Here is a 24710-nt window from a genome sequence, read left to right as displayed (position 1 = left end):
GTCTTTTGTTGTTAATTGCACTTCTTTCAACAGCCAATTGTGACCTGAATTAGCCGATTCTGACCTCTAACCGTATTTCTGTGTGTAATGGTTACTGTTGTTATTGTTGTTGTTGCTGGGTTTAACGCCATTGTTCAGCACACTATAGGCTATGTATGGCGGCCAGTATTAATGGTGGAGGAAGAACCCGGGAAAAAAAACGGGAAGAACCACCGACCCACGAGAAGCTACTGGCAAGCTTTCTCACATACCCACATTAGTAATGGTTACTAACACAGGTGATTTATGCTGCATATTCATAATAATTTTGTGCAGTAAAGTCATTTTTTATTATTATTTGGATGTACAAATAAATACGTGTAAATTCAGCTGAAATTGATTATGAATGCAAAGTGAATGTACTTTTGAAATCAAAATACCGTAACCAGTATATAGTTGAATTTGACACAAACCATTGTACTGTCTGTAACATTGCATGCAGGTCAGTTGAGGTGAACGATGTTATAGGTATACACAGGTATAAGAGCATAACTTCGTGAAAGACGGAGAAATTCAGTTAGAGATGAACAAAAAGTACAAACATTCGCGCGCGCGTGCTTGCGTGTGTGTGTGTGTGTGAAAACATTTTGCTTTTTTTTTGGTGGTTGCTTACACATAATAGACCAACCAATGATGTGTTAAAAATTTACTTCACCTGATTGATTTAAAAAAAACAAAAACAACAACAACAAACAAACAAACAAACAAACTACGAACTAATAAATATAAAACTTTGTCACTTAACTATTTTAAATTGAGGGTTATATACCTTTATGTTAGTATCAGTTTAAATATGTGACAATTTTATTTTTTTTCTCCACGTATTTTCTCATGTCATTCAAATGATACAGCGTACACTTCGTATTATGTCAACTGGTAATATAATACTTCCGAATAATTATCACGTGTTCGATTTTAAATTGCAGGCAGTCACCAGTTCTCTCTAAGCAAAATATAATAAACTGATTATTATTCAGCGATTCTTTAACATGTTGCATAGGTTTGCTTACTAACATTCCGTATATTTAATTGTTTCTTTAACTTTATTTAATTTTCTTTTTATTTTCAAAGGTCGATGATGTAACTGAATTCGCCGAACTCAAGCAGGGCACCTGCTGTCGGCCGAACTGTCGTATTGGTACGTAAACGTCATCAATTATTGCTGTCATTGTGAAACGCATGGCGCGCAAGTAAAGACAGTTAAAAATTGTTCGACGATATGCAATATCACATGCAATATTTCAGGATAAATGAAAAAGGAACAACTCAAGGAAATCCATTTGATTGAACTGGTAAGTTGTTACTGAATCGTTTATGATATGCCATATAATGGAGTAGATGTTGAAATAGTTTAAAGTCTTAACTGTCAACACTGGAGCCAGATGATCTTAAATCAAACAACGCCAAACTTCATGAAATGATTGCAAGCTTATGCTGGGTTACGAAAACCAATTCAACAATTTCACCCCCACCCCGCGGTCGTCCTATTTAAATGCTTGGTCTCGTATATCGATACTTTGTGTGGGGTTTTAAAACTCGCTTTTAAATCCTATTAAATCACCTTATCGTATACCGTGTGTTACATATGATGGAATTTTTACCATAGTGTGATTATATTTATTTTTATATTCGTTTATTATGGAGACAGGAAACATAAATTTACAAGCTTAATTTCACTCGGTGTCATAGTCCGAGTTGCCACTGACCGTTTAAAACCAGTGTTAGATAACAAATATCTTGGGGTCCCCAGTTGTAAAGTAGGAATCTGCTGCAATCATGCACCATTAGCATATCCTCGCGTATGTTTGTCCCTCCCCCCGCATCCGATTTTGAAGACAAAAAGCATCAAGGATTTAAAAAATGCGCAAAGCTTAGTAATTTCTTTCATTGATTTGTAATTTCCAACCTGAGTGTCCTCAAGGGATCCCCAATAAAGTTGGATTATTGGCGTTTCAATGCAAATGGGAACCCCTGAAGTAAACAAACATCCGACGTCTTGTTATCCATTTCTCGTTTCTATAATAATTTATTTCATTAAAAGTTGTGTCATCTGCGTCCAGTATTTGCAATGGCTGGTTTTAATATTTATAAAACCAATTGAACAAATAAATGTGAGGAAGTCTTGTATACATGTGTTCTAAGAGATTTAAATCCAAAATGTACAGAAATATTGAGATAGTGTTTGGGACGCTCTTTTAAATCCATGAAAAAATTAAAAAAGTTGTGTGCTTTGTGCATTTTGTATATCCATGATTCTTTGTTGATATGAGGTATACAAAACAAACTGAAGGTCTGAGAATAATCTAGTAGAATTGGGTAGCTGCAAGGATAGCCATTGACCAGCAAGACCAACAAGTAGTTTTCCCCTTTTGTCTGGACTAAAGCATTAGAAGACTACGTTGGTCCTTTTTTCAAATGGATGTTTCCTGATTACAGAATTGCAGAAAATATGCATCTGCAAGAACAAAATCATCTAATATTGTTAGGTGTTTAGCAGAAAAAAATTGGCTTAAAATTGCAGAAGCCATGTAAATTGGGCAATTTGCATTGCAACTGACAGGAGTAGTGATTATGATGACAAAATGTTGTACCTAGTCTGTGTAAGAGACTTTGTCAGATTATGAAAGGAATATTGGTTCCTTATGATTCTAATGCTGTCTGTGAGAGATTGTTCAGTATTGTTAAAGAAAATAAAACTGAATTCAGATCCAGGTTCTGTAACCCAGCACTTGGTTCTCTACTGGTGTGCAAAACATTCAGAGGTCTCGCTAGGATTTTAAAACTAGGAGTCCAGGAGTCCCACCATCAAAAGTTGCAGTCCCTTCTTTCCTAAAGAATCAACACAGACATGAGTGCATCTATTTTTAGATGGAGAGGTTTTCGTAATGTAATCACTCACTTTAATAGAGCTTCATTACAACAGTCCATTGATTGGATGCAAATTTATGGTTTATTTATTTGTCTACGTCCTTGTAGTAATTTTAGGCAGTGGTTAAATAGTATCTGATTTGCTGTTTTTTTTCCCTGTATTTTCGCAAATACGTGTCAAGTTGGAAAACAGCTTAGACCTTAAAGCGCATCTCGCGAATTCCACAACATAGCATTGTAGCATACGTTTCTGACCTACATAATTTGCATTTTAAAGTTAACTCTTTTAATAAAATAATACCTTGGCTTTGCTTTCAATGATTTGTATATTTTTATGAAAATATTTGCTGATGATTTATGAAAACAGACAATCTAATAAACTGGTACATCCCAGACTTAGCTAAGTCTGCCATTATTTCCCGTTAGGCCTACTGGCTCCCTTACAGTTTCAAACTAATTTTATGACGAAATAGTGTACAAGAGGCAGTTAATATGTATCCAGATCATCCATTCTGATCTTAAGACACATGTTTGTATGTTTTATCATCAAAGGATATCATGCAGGAAATTTATAGTTGCTACCTTACTCAGAAAAGGGTTGATGGTCAGTCAGCTATCAAAACATATGCTTGTGAATGGGCAAGAGTTTGTCAACGTAATTGATATCAAAACTAGGCCTAGCTACTGGTGTATTGATGAATACATTTTGCTACAACATAGAACTAACCTGGCTAAGGTGAGGGGCATTTTAAGAAAAAGTAAGGTCAGTCAATGTACCTCTTAAATAGCTCTTGTTCGTCCGTCAGAGTGATACTGAATTTTGTCAAACCAAGTAAGGACTTATATCAAACACTAAGCTAGGCATCACACACTTTCTTACACTTAGCAACTGTCCTATTCGAACTATCAATTCTAGCAGCTTTAGCACTCTTCTGAATCTCGTTATAATCTTCGTAAGTTTGCCGTTTAACCCCAAAATACTTATCCAGATTTACGAATGGCATTTGTCTAAGTTTCAGCATGATTTGATTCTCATGCAGAACTTATTCCAATACATTCAGAAATGAACACAATAACGAAAGCTAAAGTTGTTTATTTGATGTACTTTTATAAATGACCACATGTACATCTCTGGGTCTTTCTGACTCTGAATTCAATCACTGTAAATATCAGTACATTTTTCCACCCATCCGCCAGTCAAAGCCTTTGAACTTGCCGCCCAGCTATTGCATCATGTTCTGTTGATGTACTCTTATAATGGCAACATGTATGTACATCAAGGGGTCTTTCAGCCACTGAATTCTGTCATTGTAAATGTCAGCACAGCTATTTGATCAACACATTTTCCCACAAAGCAGGCGGCTGAAGCAGGACTGGCAAGTCTTTTAATTTATTACATGTGTATGGAGGACTCCCGCCTCAGTAATTTTCTGCATCCCAGATCAAAAACTGGTGTCCAAATATGCGTAATTAAGCGTTTCCGAGATCTCTGACATTTATAGTCTCAGCTGGTACAAAGTGTTTTGAAATGTAATACGAGAGACTTTTGATTTTTAAAGCTCAGAGTGCTACCTTATATATGAAAATTTGAAGCAGGAATTGATGTTAAAAGGCCAGAAGGGGTAAATAAGTCATTTTGTACAGATGCTCATTGAATTTTGTTATGTTTTGTTTTATTACTCTTTTTCTGCTCTGATTTTCTTTTTGTCCACTTGGATTACACTTTTTCCTCACCATGGGTTGGCATGTACGCCACGGTGTTAAATCCTTCAGAGCACTCACTTTTTAGTAATAATCCATGTCAGAACAGAACACCTATCTATACATCTATTATTGACCTCATTTTTAAATTGCTGATGCATGCATGGGGTTAGAAACAAGGTTGTTTTATTGTGGAAGCCTTAGTAAAAAGTGAATAACCTATACATTACAGTGTTATTTTTATGAATGCCAAATTTCCATTAACATTAACCCCTAGCGATGACTTAAGGGGTGCTCACCACTTATTATGTACTTTTGAGAGAGTGACATGTAAGGTGAAGTTTGCATTTAAAACATGCACAATGGAAAGAATGTTGGCATACCTCTATGGTACATTAATGTAATATGGATGATATTTCTTTGGATATTGTACTTTTGGAAATTGTACATGATCTAAGCACACTCCTAACTCAAATGACTGCTCCCTTGTGCTAAAAAATCAGCCTCAATTAGTCTAAAGTACACTATCCATAGCAGATATTAAATAGGGAAAATGAATTTTGCCAGACTAGACAATACTAGCTTCCGAAAGTGCAATGAATGAGTTATCAAATATATAAAATGTAAAAAAAAGTTATTGGCTTTTTTTGATACAAATTACCTCTGAAGTTCAGGAAGTGAAAATGACCAAATGGAGCTAGCACTTTTTTGAAAGGTGCACATCTGGAGTAAGGCCAAACTGTATACTCCGTAACCCATATTAAAGGGAATTAAAGGTTCTTTGAATTACACCTAAGATATACAAGGTCTTTTTTAAATAGCCAGTATAACCAGTGAGGAAAGCCAGGGAAATTCTTTCTCTTTAGAATTCTAACCATTTGCAAAATATGAAACTAGAGCGCCACCTTAATGGGGCATGGGGTAGTAGCCTACTGCCGAGCTCTGTAGTGTCTTGGTCATGCATGATACACTAAAGTGGGTGGTATTATAGAAAGGTAGACAGATGTAGCTCTACAATGATACCAAATAATCCGGAATATCTAGTTGCACTACAAAATACAGATTAAAAATACCTCAATTTTTGGACCTGACTTTTCTACCCAAAATTCACCCATGGTCAGAATCCGATTTTATGTCCGGATTTGAGTCTTTTTTGTCTCAGATCTAAGGCAAACCGGTATGAACTGCAAACAGACAGATGAGCCTTTGCAAAAAGTAGGATAAGATTGGCATTTGGAATAAAGAGTGGTCTTGATACAAAAATAATGGCTCCATTTAGCACAACAAAAAAAAAAGAACTTTTACCCTTCTGCTCATGTGCGAGTCAAATAGCCAATGAAAAACGATGTTTCTAACATAACTAGGCAGTATGTTATTGAAAGATGACCAGGGATTTGGTGTTTTCGGACCTATTCAGAAATAGCTTTCAAAATGTGTTTCCTACTCGATTTTCAGGCAAAAATGACAAAATCTTCCAGAGGTTAATGTGTTAATGACTGTTCTGACCAACAACTTGAACACTGCTGTGCTAACTTGGTTGGAGGCAAATTGGACTATACTTGATCTCTAAGATGGATTGAGAAAGATCCAAGGCAATCTGGATGATAGGTGATGCAACAGATAACTCAAATATAGTCCGATAAATCAAACTTGTACTGTTACTGATGGACAGTTCTTGGGTATAATCTTGCCTGTTTGTTAAATCTTGCATTTGACAAGTGTATGAACATTACTGGTATTTCGTGCAGAGTTAGAGTTAGTTAAAAGGGTCCATTTTGGTTGTATGTACAGAATATTTCTGTAGCAATTTCAGATTTATATCAGATACAGCAAGCAGTCAGATGTGACTTTCAATCATTTGCTTACTTGACAGTTTCAGTTGCTCTTATTATGATTATACTTAGCTTTTCTGGGTATATTTATATAATGATGTGTTAATTTATATAATAATGTGTTAATTTCTATAATGATGTGTTAATTTATATAATGATGTGTTAATTTATATAATAATGTGTATATTTCTATAATGATGTGTACATTTATATAATAATGTGTTAATTTATATAGTGATGTGTTAATTTATATAATGATGTGTATATTTCTATAATGATGTGTTAATTTATATAATGATGTGTTAATTTATATAATGATGTGTGTTGGACCCTTGTCCATGATTCAAGGAAGAGATCTGGACTACCAGATTTCTGTCGTTAAAAAAAAATGTTTACTTCGATTTGAGTCTAGGGCCTAACGTTACTGTTTTTTTTACAAACTTGTATGTTCTAGAAGTTGACTTATTTACAATTTGATACAATTTTACATTTGATGACCCACATCCAGAGCATTTTATTGCATATATTAGATCAGGTGAAACTATTTTATGTAGGATGAGGTAAACAGTTATTCATTTTTGGCTAAAGTTCAGTCCGTGAAATCATTTACAGGTGTGTACAGATATAATTTGAGAGGACTTATTTATTTAAATTATTTATTGGAATTAAAAAGTGCTCATTGACTTTTTGGACTAATACACTACTTTGAGATTATTATGAATTTATTCAAAGACATTCTGCATTATGTCAGTGTGGTATATAAAGACTATTGGTTGAATTTATTCAAAGACATTCTGCATTATGTCAGTGTGGTATATAAAGACTATTGGTTGAATTTATTCAAAGACTTTCTGCATTATGTCAGTGTGGTATATAAAGACTATTGGTTGAATTTATTCAAAGACTTTCTGTATTATGTCAGTGTGGTATATAAAGACTATTGGTTGAATTTATTCAAAGACATTCTGCATTATGTTAATGTGGTATATAAAGACTATTGGTTGAATTTATTCAAAGACATTCTGCGTTATGTCAGTGTGGTATATAAAGACTATTGGTTGAATTTATTCAAAGACATTCTGCATTATGTTAATGTGGTATATAAAGACTATTGGTTGAATTTATTCAAAGACATTCTGCATTATGTCAGTGTGGTATATAAAGACTATTGGTTGAATTTATTCAAAGACATTCTGCATTATGTCAGTGTGGTATATAAAGACTATTGGTTGAATTTATTCAGATACTTTCTGCATTATGTCAGTGTGGTATATAAAGACTATTGGTTGAATTTATTCAGAGACATTCTGCATTATGTCAGTGTGGTATATAAAGACTATTGGTTGAATTTATTCAAAGACATTCTGCATTATGTCAATGTGGTATATAAAGACTATTGGTTGAATTTATTCAAAGACATTCTGCGTTATGTCAGTGTGGTATATAAAGACTATTGGTTGAATTTATTCAAAGACTTTCTGCATTATGTCAGTGTGGTATATAAAGACTATTGGTTGAATTTATTCAAAGACATTCTGCATTATGTCAGTGTGGTATATAAAGACTATTGGTTGAATTTATTCAAAGACATTCTGCATTATGTCAGTGTGGTATATAAAGACTATTGGTTGAATTTATTCAAAGACATTCTGCATTATGTCAGTGTGGTATATAAAGACTATTGGTTGAATTTATTCAAAGACATTCTGCATTATGTTAATGTGGTATATAAAGACTATTGGTTGAATTTATTCAAAGACATTCTGCATTATGTCAGTGTGGTATATAAAGACTATTGGTTGAATTTATTCAAAGACATTCTGCATTATGTCAATGTGGTATATAAAGACTATTGGTTGAATTTATTCAAAGACATTCTGCATTATGTCAATGTGGTATATAAAGACTATTGGTTGAATTTATTCAAAGACATTCTGCATTATGTCAGTGTGGTATATAAAGACTATTGGTTGAATTTATTCAAAGACATTCTGCATTATGTCAGTGTGGTATATAAAGACTATTGGTTGAATTTATTCAAAGACATTCTGCATTATGTCAATGTGGTATATAAAGACTATTGGTTGAATTTATTCAAAGACATTCTGCATTATGTCAGTGTGGTATATAAAGACTATTGGTTGAATTTATTCAAAGACATTCTGCATTATGTCAGTGTGGTATATAAAGACTATTGGTTGAATTTATTCAAAGACATTCTGCATTATGTCAATGTGGTATATAAAGACTATTGGTTGAATTTATTCAAAGACATTCTGCATTATGTCAGTGTGGTATATAAAGACTATTGGTTGAATTTATTCAAAGACATTCTGCATTATGTTAATGTGGTATATAAAGACTATTGGTTGAATTTATTCAAAGACATTCTGTATTATGTTAATGTGGTATATAAAGACTATTGGTTGAATTTATTCAAAGACTTTCTGCATTATGTCAGTGTGGTATATAAAGACTATTGGTTGAATTTATTCAAAGACATTCTGCATTATGTCAGTGTGGTATATAAAGACTATTGGTTGAATTTATTCAAAGACATTCTGCATTATGTCAATGTGGTATATAAAGACTATTGGTTGAATTTATTCAAAGACATTCTGCATTATGTCAGTGTGGTATATAAAGACTATTGGTTGAATTTATTCAAAGACATTCTGCATTATGTCAGTGTGGTATATAAAGACTATTGGTTGAATTTATTCAAAGACATTCTGCATTATGTTAATGTGGTATATAAAGACTATTGGTTGAATTTATTCAAAGACATTCTGTATTATGTTAATGTGGTATATAAAGACTATTGGTTGAATTTATTCAAAGACTTTCTGCATTATGTTAATGTGGTATATAAAGACTATTGGTTGAATTTATTCAAAGACATTCTGCATTATGTCAGTGTGGTATATAAAGACTATTGGTTGAATTTATTCAAAGACATTCTGCATTATGTCAGTGTGGTATATAAAGACTATTGGTTGAATTTATTCAAAGACATTCTGCATTATGTCAGTGTGGTATATAAAGACTATTGGTTGAATTTATTCAAAGACTTTCTGCATTATGTCAGTGTGGTATATAAAGACTATTGGTTGAATTTATTCAAAGACATTCTGTATTATGTTAATGTGGTATATAAAGACTATTGGTTGAATTTATTCAAAGACTTTCTGCATTATGTTAATGTGGTATATAAAGACTATTGGTTGAATTTATTCAAAGACATTCTGCATTATGTCAGTGTGGTATATAAAGACTATTGGTTGAATTTATTCAAAGACATTCTGCATTATGTCAATGTGGTATATAAAGACTATTGGTTGAATTTATTCAAAGACATTCTGCATTATGTCAGTGTGGTATATAAAGACTATTGGTTGAATTTATTCAAAGACATTCTGTATTATGTCAGTGTGGTATATAAACACTCTTCGTACATCAGCACATCAAACATGTGGAATTCATTTGGAACACTGTACTTTGGGACTTCTATAAAAATTAATTGTATTTCATTCATAATTAATTTGCTTCAGCTGATGAAACATACAATTTTCGGTGTTTTGATGAATGTGTCATTCAGTAAGAACTTATTCGACATTATGCTGCAATTTATTTTGTGCTTTTGAATTACAAATGAATAACAAGATAGAGTTGTTTTGTTAAATGTATTTGTGTCCTGTTAAATCGCAAAGTACAGCAGTTGAAAACTTTCATGCAGAGAGGGTTGATGCAAAGTTTGAAAGGAGAAAAATGAGATATAATGAACTAAAATGTTCTGTTGATTGACAGATGACTTAGAAATCAAAGTTGGCAATTGTGATGTCCATCCTTGATAAAACTGCTTAAAGTGCCTATAGTTTGATCCAGTTCATAAATATATGACATCATGTTGCTAAGTTTAAAATATAAGTTATAATGTAGTCCATTTTCAGTTTAATATGCACATAATCAGAAAGAGAAAGACTTGTACAAATATTTCTCTTGATCGGACATGAGACAAGAAATCATTGATGTCTGCTCCACAAATAATGAACAATTCCAGCTACTGACTAATGGCTGTCAAAAATGGATGACTCGAGAGTTTCATTTTGATGCTTGAGATTATGGGGTCAGTGGTCAAATGACTTTCGGTCTTGAAGTCTGTTGAGAAAACTGTACCAACATGATCTGGATAGAATGGAAAATGCAAAAATTTGTAAAACCTTCCAGCCTTATCTTTTTAACAGCGTAAGCAAAAATGAAGTTTTTTGATCATTTGACTGATACATTTCCTCTGTCTGGTTTCATAGATGTTCTGAATAAAGAGTAGTGTTTTTTTAATTTACAGTTACATATTCTGTGTTACATTCACAGACATTGATCAACTATTATGCACAAAATGCCATGGTTATTCGCTGCAGTGCTTGGGGCCCCTCTAATTTTAGATTGGGTCTGTCTGTTAGGCTATTATTCTTAGTGAGGTGCCCATTGAGGAAACTTTGTTTGCACTGATGAAATGTGTAAATGTATTTTCAAGATGTTCACATACCTGGCCTAACACTGAGCAATCTAAATCAGATCACCACTGTCATTTGTGTAATTGAGATTTGATTTAGATAAAATTGAAGGATGTGTGCTATGCTAAAAATATGATTTGGTACTCCTAAATCGCATGACATGATCATGTTTCAAGAAAACACAATTTTCAGTAAATGAGTAATCTTCAAAAATAGCCCCCCCCCCCCAACTTTCATTACATATCTGGTATATATAACATGTATAAACGATAAACAATCATGACTGGAGCTGATGTAAAACTATCCCCTGAATAGTTTAAATAGCAGCAATTTAAGGCAAAGAGGTCCGGTATAAACCACCATTTCACATATTATTGTGAGTTTTTTGAAGTTGCCAGCCCTGGGTATGTGTCTTTAAAAAAAATCTTTGTGAGCACTGCACTGGTATGTCTGGAAATTGTCTGGATTGTCCTGAATTTCAAAGTCATCAATTAATTAATTAGCTTTGGTATTCAGGACAGTTTTTCTGGTCCTAGTGTTAACAGTCTGATCCATGAGAAATACATACTGTTTGCACAGATTATATCCCCTTGTAATGCCAAGCGAGTGTGTACATTAAGGGTGAAACTGTGAGTAGTTCTTGGAGGCTGCCCAGCTGTACATGTTCCGAGGTTTCCTTGGAAACCTTAGACAAATGTTCCTAGGAAAAACATGGGAGTATTGGTTGCTGACCTTCAAAGGTAATATTCCAAGGACCAATTTTTTTTTTTACCACTGTCCAAGGTTTTTATTCTCAAACATCCAAGGTTGACCTCAGGCTTCCAAGGTTTTTGTAACCAATACTCTGAGGTTTCCGAGGAATCCTTGGTCACTTCCCTGGCATAAAACATCAGACCAAGAATTGCATGAAGCAAATATTATAGAATATAAAAATACAGTTTATTTTTAATCTGTTCAACACATACAAATAAACATTTTCGGAAGCGGAAGGTCATGGGTTCGATCCCCGGCTGAGTCATACCAAAGACTTACAAAAATGGTACTAACAGCTGCCTCACTTGGTGCTCAGCATTAAGAGGTTAGTTTTAGGACTGGTCGGCCTGGTGTCAGGATAATGTGACTGGGTGGGACATCATGCTACATGTCTGCGGCCAATGCCCCAGTGCTAGACATCACTATAAACTGTCACACTGCAGATATCATAGCAATATGACTGAATTTTTTTAAAGCTACGTTCAAAATCCAAATCACACACACACACACACAAATAAAATTTTAAAAAGGTCCAAATATCAAGAATGAACATAATGTTCCTTTAGTGTCAAATTTTCCATTTAATTATGAAAATCCATCCATTTATATCCTGGTTTCTTGACGGTTTAGCACTTCACTGATTTTCTTGTTTAATATCACCTCTTTGATATTCTGCCATTTCTTTTGGATCAGTTCTGTAAAAGAAAAATATTTTGGTTGAAAATTTAAGATGTGATGAATTAATGAAACAAATAGTATGCATATAACACAACTGTTATCGGCAGCTTTCAATTTACAAATCATGTTTGGAATCTTTTAGTTCTGAAAACAAGGTATTAAAGCTTAAAACGCTATATTTCTATAATGAACTGTTCTTTGAATTTGAGACCATAATTCTAAATTGTTGATAACAAATACAGTCAAGATTATATTCTATTCCTGGCTCAATGGCTTACAAGTTCAAACTAATGTATTCAATAAATTATAAGATGCTGATGCATCCTTTTAAAGATATTATTAAAATTATTCAGAATTACAATCTTATTTTATTTCATTGTACTGTAATCAACCCTTAAAGATATGACAATGCTTGTTGCTTAAAAAAGTTTTTAGAAAGTTTGAAATTGCTGCACTTACATTGGACTTGTTTTACCTTCTTCATCTGTTTTAGTGTTGTTGTTTTGGTCTATTTTGTTGCTATTGTCTTAGCCATTTTTGGTGGTGTTGGTGATTGCGGATTTGCATCTTTACTTATTTCAGCCCTAAATTTAAAAAGAAAATGCAAACTTTTCAAATAATATGCAATATATTCCATGCCGTTTACTAGTGATGGGAATTGATTACTTGGAAAAAAGTACATATACCCATGTTTATCGCTGAAAAAAATGTATTTTGGCATGTTGGTATTTAAAATAAAAATAATAGTCATTTTATTTTGTAAGCACATTTTTTATTAAGTTAAAAGATCACTGATGCTTGCATTTTTGCAAATTTGTGTGCAACAGGTAAAATAGAGCATGAGATTGGTATCATTGACCCCACATTTCATTTTCAATTGGACAAAAGGAATCAAATTTAAGTACTATTTACTATCATCATATGACACGCATGAACATTAATCATTTTAATATGGTGCACAAATTTACATCCATTATAAAGGGCGTATACTATCAGGGTTTGCAAGGTCTGTAAAATTGCTTAAAAGTTACGGTGCACACATTTACACCCATAATAAAGGGCGTATACTGTCAGAGTTTGCAAGGTGTATAAAATTGCTTAAAAGTTACGGTGCACACATTTACACCCATAATGAAGGACATATACTATCAGAGTTTGCAAGGTCTATAAAATTGCTTAAAAGTTACGGTGCACTCATTTACACCCATAATGAAGGGCATATACTGTCAGGGTTTGCAAGGTCTATAAAATAGCTTAAAAGTGTCCATCATGTGATGTCACAAATCACTACCTTGTATCTAAAAGCAGAATGCAGATGAAATTTTGGACAAACACATGATAATATGGCAGGCCAGTACAAAATTATTTAAATTATAAAATACTGTACTTAAAGAAAATGGATAAAGTAATATAGCTTTTCATAAGTATAATGAAGCAGTAATTAATTGGATTGATTGTTTTTTAGATTTTCTTGCTGCCTAGCAATCTATACACATGGATGTTCTTTTCTATTATTACATATCTTTAAGACTATTCATAAACCTATTCTTCTGATTTAATGCACTATAATAATTATGTACACATATTTATTCTAAGATCCTAAGTAGATAAGCACCTGCTACGAGTATTACGTGGGGTTCTTTAGTTATCTCAATTTTTTTTTAATGAGAAAATTATCTCTCAGATTCTGATCATCACAGACCGGAAGTGCCATATCAGGCAAAAAAAACCCCATTCCCAGTCGGTTGACCATCCCTGTTTCAGCTGCCCTAGCACTTTTTTTTCGGGCTAAAAATACAAAAAATGAAAATAATAAAAATAAAAATTCCCCAAAGAACTTGAAGTGCTTTGTAAAAATAAAAACAACCCCAAAAAAACACAAACTATCTACTTAACCTTACTTGAAAACCAATGCAATAGGAAATACACATGGGTGGTGGTGGCCGAGTGGCCTAAAGAGCTCGCCATTAGGAATCACTGCCATCTCACCTGTGTGGGTTCGAGTCTTGGGCTCAGCCAGTGTGGGTATGTGAGAAAGCTTGCCTGTAGCTTCTTGTGGGTAGGTGGTTCTTTCTGGGGTTTTCCTGGGTTCGTCCTCCACTATTTGTATTGGCTGCCATGTATAGCCTATCTTGTGCTGAAATATGACGTTAAACCCTATCACAACAACAACAGCATGTGGTGGGGTGGGGGTGGTCTCATAAACATATCAACAAAGGAGGCTTTAACAAAGCACAGACATTATCAGTGTTTTTAAGACAAGCAAAGTCAAGATGCAGAATTCATTTACAATTGCATTTGAAGAAAAGAAATCCATTGGAGAAGTAGCTATTGAAGTTCAGAGATACCTCCTCCACAGATAAACTTGCCATCTATTGGCAGCTGGGAAACTATTTGTCTCCAAAGGAAATATAGAGGGAAGAGTTTGTCTTCAGGTGTTAGAATTTAGGTGTATAAATAAAAATCTTTTATCAACCACGGTACACTATCATAAGCTGGCATTTTTTACTTATCTTTTACCACTCCTGATTCAGCTATTGACGAACAATTTAACTATTGACCTCCAGTTTTACTTTGATCGCTGAAAGGACAGATGTGGCTTTGCAAAGCTTAAATGAAGATTACTGATGTTGCCTTTTTACTTGATCACTTGGACAGATGTGGCTTTGCAAAGCTTAAATGAAGATTACTGATGTTGCCTTTTTACTTGATCACTTGGACAGATGTGGCTTTGCAAAGCTTAAATGAGGATTACAGATGTTGCTTTTTTACTTGATCACTTGGACAGATGTGGCTTTGCAAGTTTAAATGAGGATTACAGATGTTGCCTTTTTACTTGATCACTTGGACAGATGTGGCTTTGCAAAGCTTAAATGAGGATTACAGATGTTGCCTTTTTGCTTGGAAAATGTCTTTTATAGTACCTTGTTTGCCTATATTTCATGAATATTTGAATTATATATGAAGTAATTGCAAATAAAAAAATCTTATGCCGGTTTAAACTCAGAGTGAAAGCAGTGTTCAAATTTATGTCATCAATAACTTTGGAGGTCATTTTTCATTTTATTTAAACATCAAAAGTCAACTTTCTTTGTAAAGTTTAATTTTTAAAAAATCCCCATATGGATTATGTGTTTTAGAGATAGAATCATTGTTCTACAAGCAGAGTACAACTCCTTTTGTCAGAAAACATAATCAAGTCTTTGGTGCATTTTTCCCAAATCATTTTGAAAGGGATTAAAATTAAACATAACTGTGCTATTATCAGCTGTCATATTAAAAATGATAATTTAAAATAGTGTCATGCCAATCATCCATGCAATTTTTTCAGACTCGGTTGTATATTTATAATTATTATTCTTGTAACTAATGTGACAAAAAAGTGTCATGCAATTTTTCAGAAAACATTTTTACACTAATACTGTAATAGTTTATTATCCGTCTAAACTGGTACTTTAAATTATTATGCCTGTAACTAACACACAAACAACAATTTTAGGAAAAATGTCATGTGACCCTTTAAGCATTGAAGACTTTACTTTAGATTCAGTTGTTAGAAAATATTTTTGTACATTTGTCCTGTGTGGTTACAGGGCATTAGACTTGGGACCACTTTGTTATACTAAGATGATTGCATGAAGTGATTAAAAGTGTATGAATTCTAAGAATTTTTCTAATGGGGGGATTCCAGCAGGTAAATTGATTTTGGTTCTTTATCTTGTATTTTGATCTCCCTGTAAATAAGATGTGAAACCAAAATCTGTGATCCTGTTTGGCAACATGATGCCTGAACTTAGATGGTACACTGTAAAACCCATATCAATCAATCAATAAATCAATCAACCAAGTAACCTTATTTAAGTCAAGTTTTTAATTTAAATCCTAGACTTATTTGTTTTGGTAATAACAAACATAATTCATTTAATAAACTAAAAATATGTTGTGAATAAATATATAGAAATCTGTAAGTGCACAGTTAAAACAGACCAAGTTCATTTCCTAGCTAAATATTTTCTAAGTTTACATTTCTGAGCTATGTCCAAGCTTAAAAATGGCTAAGTTCTTATTTCATCGGATTTTCTGATCCTAAAATACTCATTTCTCATGTCCAAGGTATTTCCTAGTTTTGTTTTAATGTACAAGATAATGTCTGAGGTTTGCATATAAAACCTTGGACAAAATATCAACATTGTCCAAGGTTTCCCAGGTTTTCCTAGAAAAACCTTGGACGTCCAAGGTTTTATGTTAAAATTTCAAGTATAACCTCAGAAAATGTACAGCTGGTTGGGAGAGATATGCTGGAATAATTGTATTAATGGATTGTGTATATATATATATATATATATATATATATATATATATATATATATATATATATATATATATATATATATATATAGTCTAGAAAAGAAAATAATTGATATTTTTGCACATGCAGCATCTATGTACTTCAGGCACCCCTGTAGAGGATTGATACATGTGTGAATTTTACATTCACAAGCTGACATGTAACAACTTTCCTAGTGAGTGACATTAGAGCCACTTATGCCTCTTGCTGGTATGAGCACAAATTTTAAGCATATTTAAAATATGCAGTTCTGCTTCCCATTATAAATGAAGTTATTAACTGGAAGGTAAAATGAATTTATATTAACTTCTAATTAGCAAATCCATGACCTCATGGGGTGTAGGGCCTGTTGACATGTCTGATGTAATTGAGACAAAATTCTGTCTGGACCAAATACATTTTGGCATGGTTAGTAACATTTGATTCACTTCAGTTATTTAGACATTTTAAACTCAGAAACCTGTTGGTCATAAACAATATACAATATTTTGAACCTTGATAGAAAACATCAAGGAATTATTTTCAGTATTGCAAATAATGCAAGAATTTATTTGGATGTAGAAAATACTTGGCATGCAGGCAGTATGATATGAGCAGAGTGCTCCATGTGAGTTAGTCTGGAACAAATTATGCACTGGTTGCTCATGTAGCCATCCCAGTATAACAGGGAAATGTAAACTGACATGTTGTTAACATACATATTAACATGCAGTGGGAATATAAAAAGAAAATCAATACCCTCACCTTGTGCAGGGGATTATTGCAGAACACAGTTTTTAGTTTCTGTGTTGTAAATCTCACTCAACAAATCTACCTATGGCTGTTTGACCTTGTTAGTGCTGTTGTTCCTAATATTTTTTCAGAACTGGGAAAATAAGAGTTCATTTTGGAAAGGGAGTCTCTTAATAAAGTGATATATTTGGGGGCTGGAAATATATATGTACATGTATCTGAATAAATGAGGTCATTTTGAGTTGGAAAGATTGTGATGATCCAAGCAAATTTATTGTTCTATTCTTTGCTTGATAAATTCTCTTAAGTATAGTTACCTGGGTCATGTTTTCTTTTATAGGTGCTCTGTTGTTTAGATTGTTATTCTGTGCAACACATGCAAATATTAGTTTATTTATTATGTTCTAATTTCTTTTACTGGTTATATACGTATATTTGTTATCATTATCCAAGACTTGCAACAAAGTTTCTGAGAAACTTATAAACTCACCATCAATGATCGCAAGTTAAATTGAAACTGGTGCATCATCTCAGTGCAGCATTGGTTCCAAAACAATACTGCATATTATTGGTTCATTGCTTTGCAATATATTGCATATTATAAAGAATGATTACTTTTCAATATATTTCATTAATTACTTTAAATTTATGTATTGTCCTTAATTTTGTATACACCATCCATCCATTAATATAGTCCAATTCAGTCTTTTAATCCCATCCAACTTAATCCAACTTAATCCATTCCTGGCCAGAACGTCCACAAGCAATGTTGATCCACACCAAGATTAACTGTAAGGATGCAAATTTCTGTGGATCTATGAAGAGCACATTAACTTGGATCAGAGAACAATTAATAGGATTTATGGGGACAGGTGCTTGTTAAATTGCTATACTGCAATGATTTCTAATGATTTCTAATGTCTGTTTCAGGAGAGGAAGAGATTCTTAATTAAGCCTTCATTTACTTAACTGTCAGACAGACTAGAAAAGGGAAGGTTAACTTTGATTTATATTGGAGCTGTCAGAATTGAGTTTTTCCAGAATCAGGTTTACAAATATAGAAGTCAGACTGACCGCAATTTTGGTGCCTAGTTATAAAAGGGGTAGATATATTTAGCCCTGATTGGTTATGCTAAATAATTGGCATGGTTTCCATACAAAATTTCTTGGTCTTTAAAATTGCCCTCAGCGAAAAATCTTGTCATTCTGCATTTTTCTTGCAAGAGTGAAAATAATAAGACTCCGAGACTGAATTTAGAAGAAATTCTCTCATAAACCTTTTATCCAAGGGACTGGATGTCAGGAAAGTCGATGGACACAATTCTGGTGGTAGAAGCGAACAAAGCTTGAAAGCACATGGGGAAATAGCTCCACTGACGTATCCACATACCTACTTATCCAAGTATCTATGTACTTACGTACCCACATACCCACACAAAGTTTGAGGGTCAAAAATAGGCAAGACAGTGTGTAGGTTGGAGAAGGAAAAAGCGAGGGGACAGAAGAACAGCCATAGTGAAGTTGGAGTAAAACCAGGTTATGAAGTTCTGCAAGGCAATGACTTAAATTGTTCACTCCATTCCATGATGAACCAGTCCTATCATTTAAAACAGATCGGCTATTTATATAAATATATTTTTGTTTGAAATTAGCTGAATGATTTATTTAAAAAAGAAGTGTATCTTCCTAATTTAATATATTATCATTGTTGTTTATGTAATTGATTAAATTGTTGGTTTTTCATGTACAGGGGCTCGTGTCATTCTCTTCTATATACCTGCTCAGATTTCTGTTTATACCATCTATAAGTTTCACGCTTTATTTTAATATTTACTCGATCCGGGCAACAATAGCAAGGGTGATCACCCTCTAGATACCAAGAACCGAATAAAGCGGACATCTTGTAAGAAAGTACAACCTCACAACGCCAATACCAGTAGCACCGCTACATTAACCTTAATTTACTTTCCATTTATTTCAATGCATTTTCTCCAGTCCACATTGGATTTGGAGTATGGCAATGGGATGCACAGCTTAATAAATTCCCATCACATTGAAACTTGGCAGCAGACTTGCCATGCAGATCACAGCCCAGCTTCTTTCTTGATTAAAATAATTTGTATGCATGAAAATGAATTAAAAGTGTAAAAAATTAAAATCAATACAGTAATTTTGTTTCTCCATGTGGAATAGTAAAGATGCTTCCTGGTGGTTATGTGGGTTGTTATGGGACTTCTGTAATCTTATTGTTGTTGATATATTGAGGAAATTGTAGGCAAGTGCCTTTCCCAAGGACACACTAAGCTTACCTGGACTGACCTTGTAATAGGATCTATCTGATTTGTGTTAGACTAGCCCTGCAACTGTTTGACTTGATAGGTATTTTTGTAATTGCCTTTTGTAGGGACACACTAAGGCTGGCTTGGCTGGGTATTGAATCTGCAACCCATTGATTTTAAGTCTAGTGCTCTACCAGCTTTGTTGACCCTGCAGGAAAAACCAGAGCCATTAGTTGGGATACTACTTTTACAAGAAAAGTACTAAAATTATTTGTTGTAAATAATTGCGTTCAGATTTGGGCTGGGATTTTAAAGTGCCTTAGAGAAATCTCTTCCTATGCAGTATCAAAAGTTTTCAAAGTAATATACATGTATTTGGAATAGTGAAACCAAAAGTTTTCAAAGTAATTTACATGTATTTGGAATAGAGAAACCTAAAGGTTTCAAAGTAATATACATGTATTTGGAATAGAGAAACCTAAAGGTTTCAAAGTAATATACATGTATTTGGAATAGAGAAACCTAAAATTTTCAAAGTAATATACATGTATTTGGAATAGAGAAACCAAACGTTTTCAAAGTAATATACATGTATTTGGAATAGAGAAACCAAAAGTTTTCAAAGTAATATACATGTATTTGGAATAGAGAAACCTAAAATTTTCAAAGTAATTTACATGTATTTGGAATAGAGAAACCTAAAATTTTCAAAGTAATATACATGTATTTGGAATAGAGAAACCAAAAGTTTTCAAAGTAATATACATGTATTTGGAATAGAGAAACCTAAAATTTTCAAAGTAATATACATGTATTTGGAATAGAGAAATCTAAAATTTTGTTTGCACACATTTCAATAAATTTCTTATTTTTCCCCTTCAAATCCTCAAAATTAGATTTTGCATCATCTCTGTATTTCTGACAAAATTATTATTAGGATTTTTTTGCAAGAGGATAAACAGTAAATGAAAAATAAAAAAATTAATATTTTTAAATCTTGTACAACTCAAGTGTTATATTTGTGAAATAAGAGTTTAGAAATTTTTCAGATTTGAGGAAATCATTAGTTTTTCGGTTGAGATAAAACAAAACCAAGTCTAGGAAACTGCAGGATCACATAACTGGTTTCTAATCCTTAATGTCTCATTAAGATTCAGTGAAAAACATGAATTCCAAGCTAAGCAATAAGACAGGTATACAGTAATCAGACGAAGAAAGTTTAAAATGTTTAGTATAGGTATTATTGAGTGTGTGCTTGGAATGTTCAGTGTAGGTACAGTATTGTAAAGTGTGTGCTTAGAATGTTCATTATAGGTACAGTATTATATAGTGTTCTTGGAATGTTCAGTGTAGGTACAGTATTGTAAAGTGTGTGCTTAGAATGTTCATTATAGGTACAGTATTATATAGTGTTCTTGGAATGTTCAGCATGGGAACAGTATTATAGAATGTGTGCTTTGAATATTCAGTTTAGGTATTATAGTGTGAGTGCTTGGAATGTTCAGTTTAAAATGTTTAAAATGTTTAGGTATTATAGTGTTTGTGCTTGGAATGTTCAGTTTAGGTATTATAGTGTGGCTTGGAATGTTCAGTGTAGATATTATAGAGTGTGCTTGGAATGTTCAGTGTAGATATTATAGAGTGTGCTTGGAATGTTCACTTTAGGTATTATAGAATGTGTGCTTAAATGTTCAGTTTAGATATTATAGAGTGTGCTTGGAATGTTCAATATAGGTACAGTATTATAGACTGTGCTTGTGTAATGTAGTCAAGCTAACACCCTTTGAGACTGAATTGGTATTTAAGAAATAACAAACACGTATGCAAGTGAGCAATAAAAAGATGTATTATTCTCTCACACTAATGATGAAGTAACATAACATCAAAATAAATACAAAGGTATATAATATGGATCCAATGGAAAACTATGATGAAGAACAGATATACTTATTTGAAATATTCAATAATTATAAAGTTGTCTCACATAATTAAACACTACTATGCATTCTTATAGTCAAACACTATAATGAACTTCTTATAGTCAAACTATAATGAAATTCCCTTATATGTCCAGTGTTTACTTGACATTTCATATGCCCTTTGACCCGCTCCCCGGCTGGGTCACTTCAACCATCCAGACTTTTTGTGCATATTTATGTTGGCATTTTCCTTGCGGTCGTTCATCACTATTGCTGCGGCCTCTGGCTACACCTAGTCAGTCCGCACACAGTTATCCACACCTAGACACTCATGCCTAGTTATCCACAACTAGTAATCCACACCTAATTATCCACCCTAGTTGGCCAACTCGTTGGCTCAAACTAAGACATAATGGCGATCCCACCCCGACAGCTAAATACATAAAGAGCTTCCCTCTAATGGCTGTCAGTCAAGATACCTAAGTAATATGTATAGTCGCGCACGTTAACATATATTATGCATATGCCGTGCAAGCAATGAAGGCGTCACGTGATGCAAAGAAAAAGTATATTTACAAGAAACTACGGCGCGCGAAACACGTCAAGTACTGGAATTTGTGGTGGTTTAAGCAAGCCATATCAGGTATTTCGTAACAGATTGGAATGTTCAATGTAGATACAGTATTTTAGAGTGTGTGCTTGGAATGTTCAGTTTAGGTACAGTATTATAGAGTGAGTGCTTAGAATGTTCAATTTAGGTATTATAGAGTGTGCTTGGAATATTCAGGGTAGGTAATATAGTGTGTGTGCTTGGGTTGTTTTGTGTATGTGTTGTAGAGTGTGCTTGGAATATTTGGGGTAAGTATCAACGTTCCCTCTAAGCTGTGTGCACATGCGGTTGCACAGCTGCTCAGACATCCTCGTGCAGCTGAATTGTTCTCTACTCAAGTCACCATAATGCTTGCACAATGCAGCATGCATGACATGCACATCTACCATTCACTTAGAGGGGGAACGTTGGTAAGTATTATAGACTGTGCTTGGAATGTTCAGGGTAGGTAATACAGAGTGTGCTTTAAATGTTTAGGTATTATAGAGTGTGTGCTTGGAATGTTCAGTTTAGGTATTATAGAATGTGTGCTTGAATGTTCAGGGTAGGTATTATAGAGTGTGTGCTTGGAATGTTCAGTGTAGGTATTATAGAGTGTGTTTGGAATGTTCAGTTAAGGTATTATAGAGTGTGTGCTTGGAATGTTTAGTGTAGGTATTATAGAGTGTGTGCTTGGAATGTTCAGTTTAGGTATTATAGAATGTGTGCTTGAATGTTCAGGGTAGGTATTATAGAGTGTGTGCTTGGAATGTTTAGTGTAGGTATTATAGAGTGTGTGCTTGGAATGTTTAGTGTAGGTATTATAGAGTGTGTGCTTGGAATGTTCAATTAAGGTATTATAGAGTGTGTGCTTGGAATGTTTAGTGTAGGTATTATAGAGTGTGTTTGGAATGTTCAATTAAGGTAGGTATTATAGAGTTTGCTTGGAATGTTCAGTATAGGTACAGTATTATAGACTGCTTGGAATGTTCAGTGTAGGTACAGTATTATAGTGTGTATGCTTGGAATTTTGAGTGTAGGTACAATATTATAGAGTGTGCTTGGAATGTTCAGTGTAGGTATTATAGAGTGTGCTTGGAATGTTCAGTGTAGGTATTATAGAGTGTGCTTGGAATGTTCAGTGTAGGTATTATAGAGTGTGTGCTTGGAATGTTCAGTGTAGGTATTATAGAGTGTGCTTGGAATGTTCAGTGTAGGTATTATAGAGTGTGCTTGGAATGTTCAGTGTAGGTATTATAGAGTGTGCTTGGAATGTTCAGTGTAGGTATTATAGAGTGTGCTTGGAATGTTCAGTGTATGTATTATAGAGTGTGCTTGGAATGTTCAGTGTAGGTATTATAGAGTGTGCTTGGAATGTTCAGTGTATGTATTATAGAGTGTGCTTGGAATGTTCAGTGTAGGTATTATAGAGTGTGCTTGGAATGTTCAGTGTAGGTATTATAGAGTGCGCTTGGAATGTTCAGTGTAGGTATTATAGAGTGTGCTTGGAATGTTCAGTGTAGGTATTATAATGTGCTTGGAATGTTCAGTGTATGTATTATAGAGTGTGCTTGGAATGTTCAGTGTAGGTATTATAGAGTGTGCTTGGAATGTTCAGTGTAGGTATTATAGAGTGTGCTTGGAATGTTCAGTTTAGGTATTATAGAGTGCTTGGAATGTTCAGTGTAGGTATTATAGAGTGTGCTTGGAATGTTCAGTGTAGGTATTATAGAGTGTGCTTGGAATGTTCAGTGTAGGTATTATAGAGTGTGCTTGGAATGTTCAGTGTAGGTATTATAGAGTGTGCTTGGAATGTTCAGTGTAGGTATTATAATGTGCTTGGAATGTTCAGTGTAGGTATTATAGAGTGCTTGGAATGTTCAGTGTAGGTATTATAGAGTGTGCTTTAATATCACTTCTTCATATGTTTTCTGTATAATAAATATAAAATTTCACCATATTTGAAAAATAATGTCTGTTACATGGTGTAAATTTTTTTAAAAATTCTCACTGTGCTCATTTCATTCCTAAAGTTTCAGGTACTTGAGTACTACAGTGGTTATGGAGGTACTGTTTCACATTTGTCCTGTAGTTCAGGTGGAATTATTTGTCATTGATTTTGTCACTGTTGCAGACATTAGAAACTTTCCTTCCATTGATTAATAATTATCCATGTTTGGTTTCTATGTATTCAATTTTGTAGAGTTTTCTGGAGTGATTTGATTGATTTCCATGAATACAGGTAATAGGACAAAGTTGATAAATTTTGTGAATAAAATTTAGATAAATCATTGACAGGGAGTGAAGTATCCATTATTATGACATAGGGTTTTCAAAGTCAGGTAGTAACAACTGCAGCTGTTTGTAACCTGCGCAGATGATAGAGATGTATTGAATTTTTTTCTTCAGATTCATTTAGATTCCTAATTGAAATTAATTGTCTGTATTTTTTAAGTTA

General features: G+C 33.5%; 1 protein-coding gene across 1 annotated transcript in view; it reads left to right on the top strand.

Annotated features, from left to right (window-relative positions):
- The first annotated feature begins 1238 nt into the window (after positions 1–1238).
- LOC149785896 (uncharacterized) overlaps positions 1239–24710 on the top strand; it is a 277180-nt gene continuing 253708 nt past the window's right edge. The window contains exon 1 of the mRNA XM_089976106.1: positions 1239–1331. The gene's annotated coding sequence lies outside the window, so the exon portion shown is untranslated. The remainder of the gene's footprint in view (positions 1332–24710) is intronic.

The sequence above is a fragment of the Sinohyriopsis cumingii genome, chromosome 12 (assembly GCF_028554795.1).
Source record: "Sinohyriopsis cumingii isolate HCF-2022 chromosome 12, ASM2855479v2, whole genome shotgun sequence".
Taxonomy (NCBI): domain Eukaryota; kingdom Metazoa; phylum Mollusca; class Bivalvia; order Unionida; family Unionidae; genus Sinohyriopsis; species Sinohyriopsis cumingii.
This window is presented reverse-complemented; position numbering and strand designations above follow the sequence as displayed.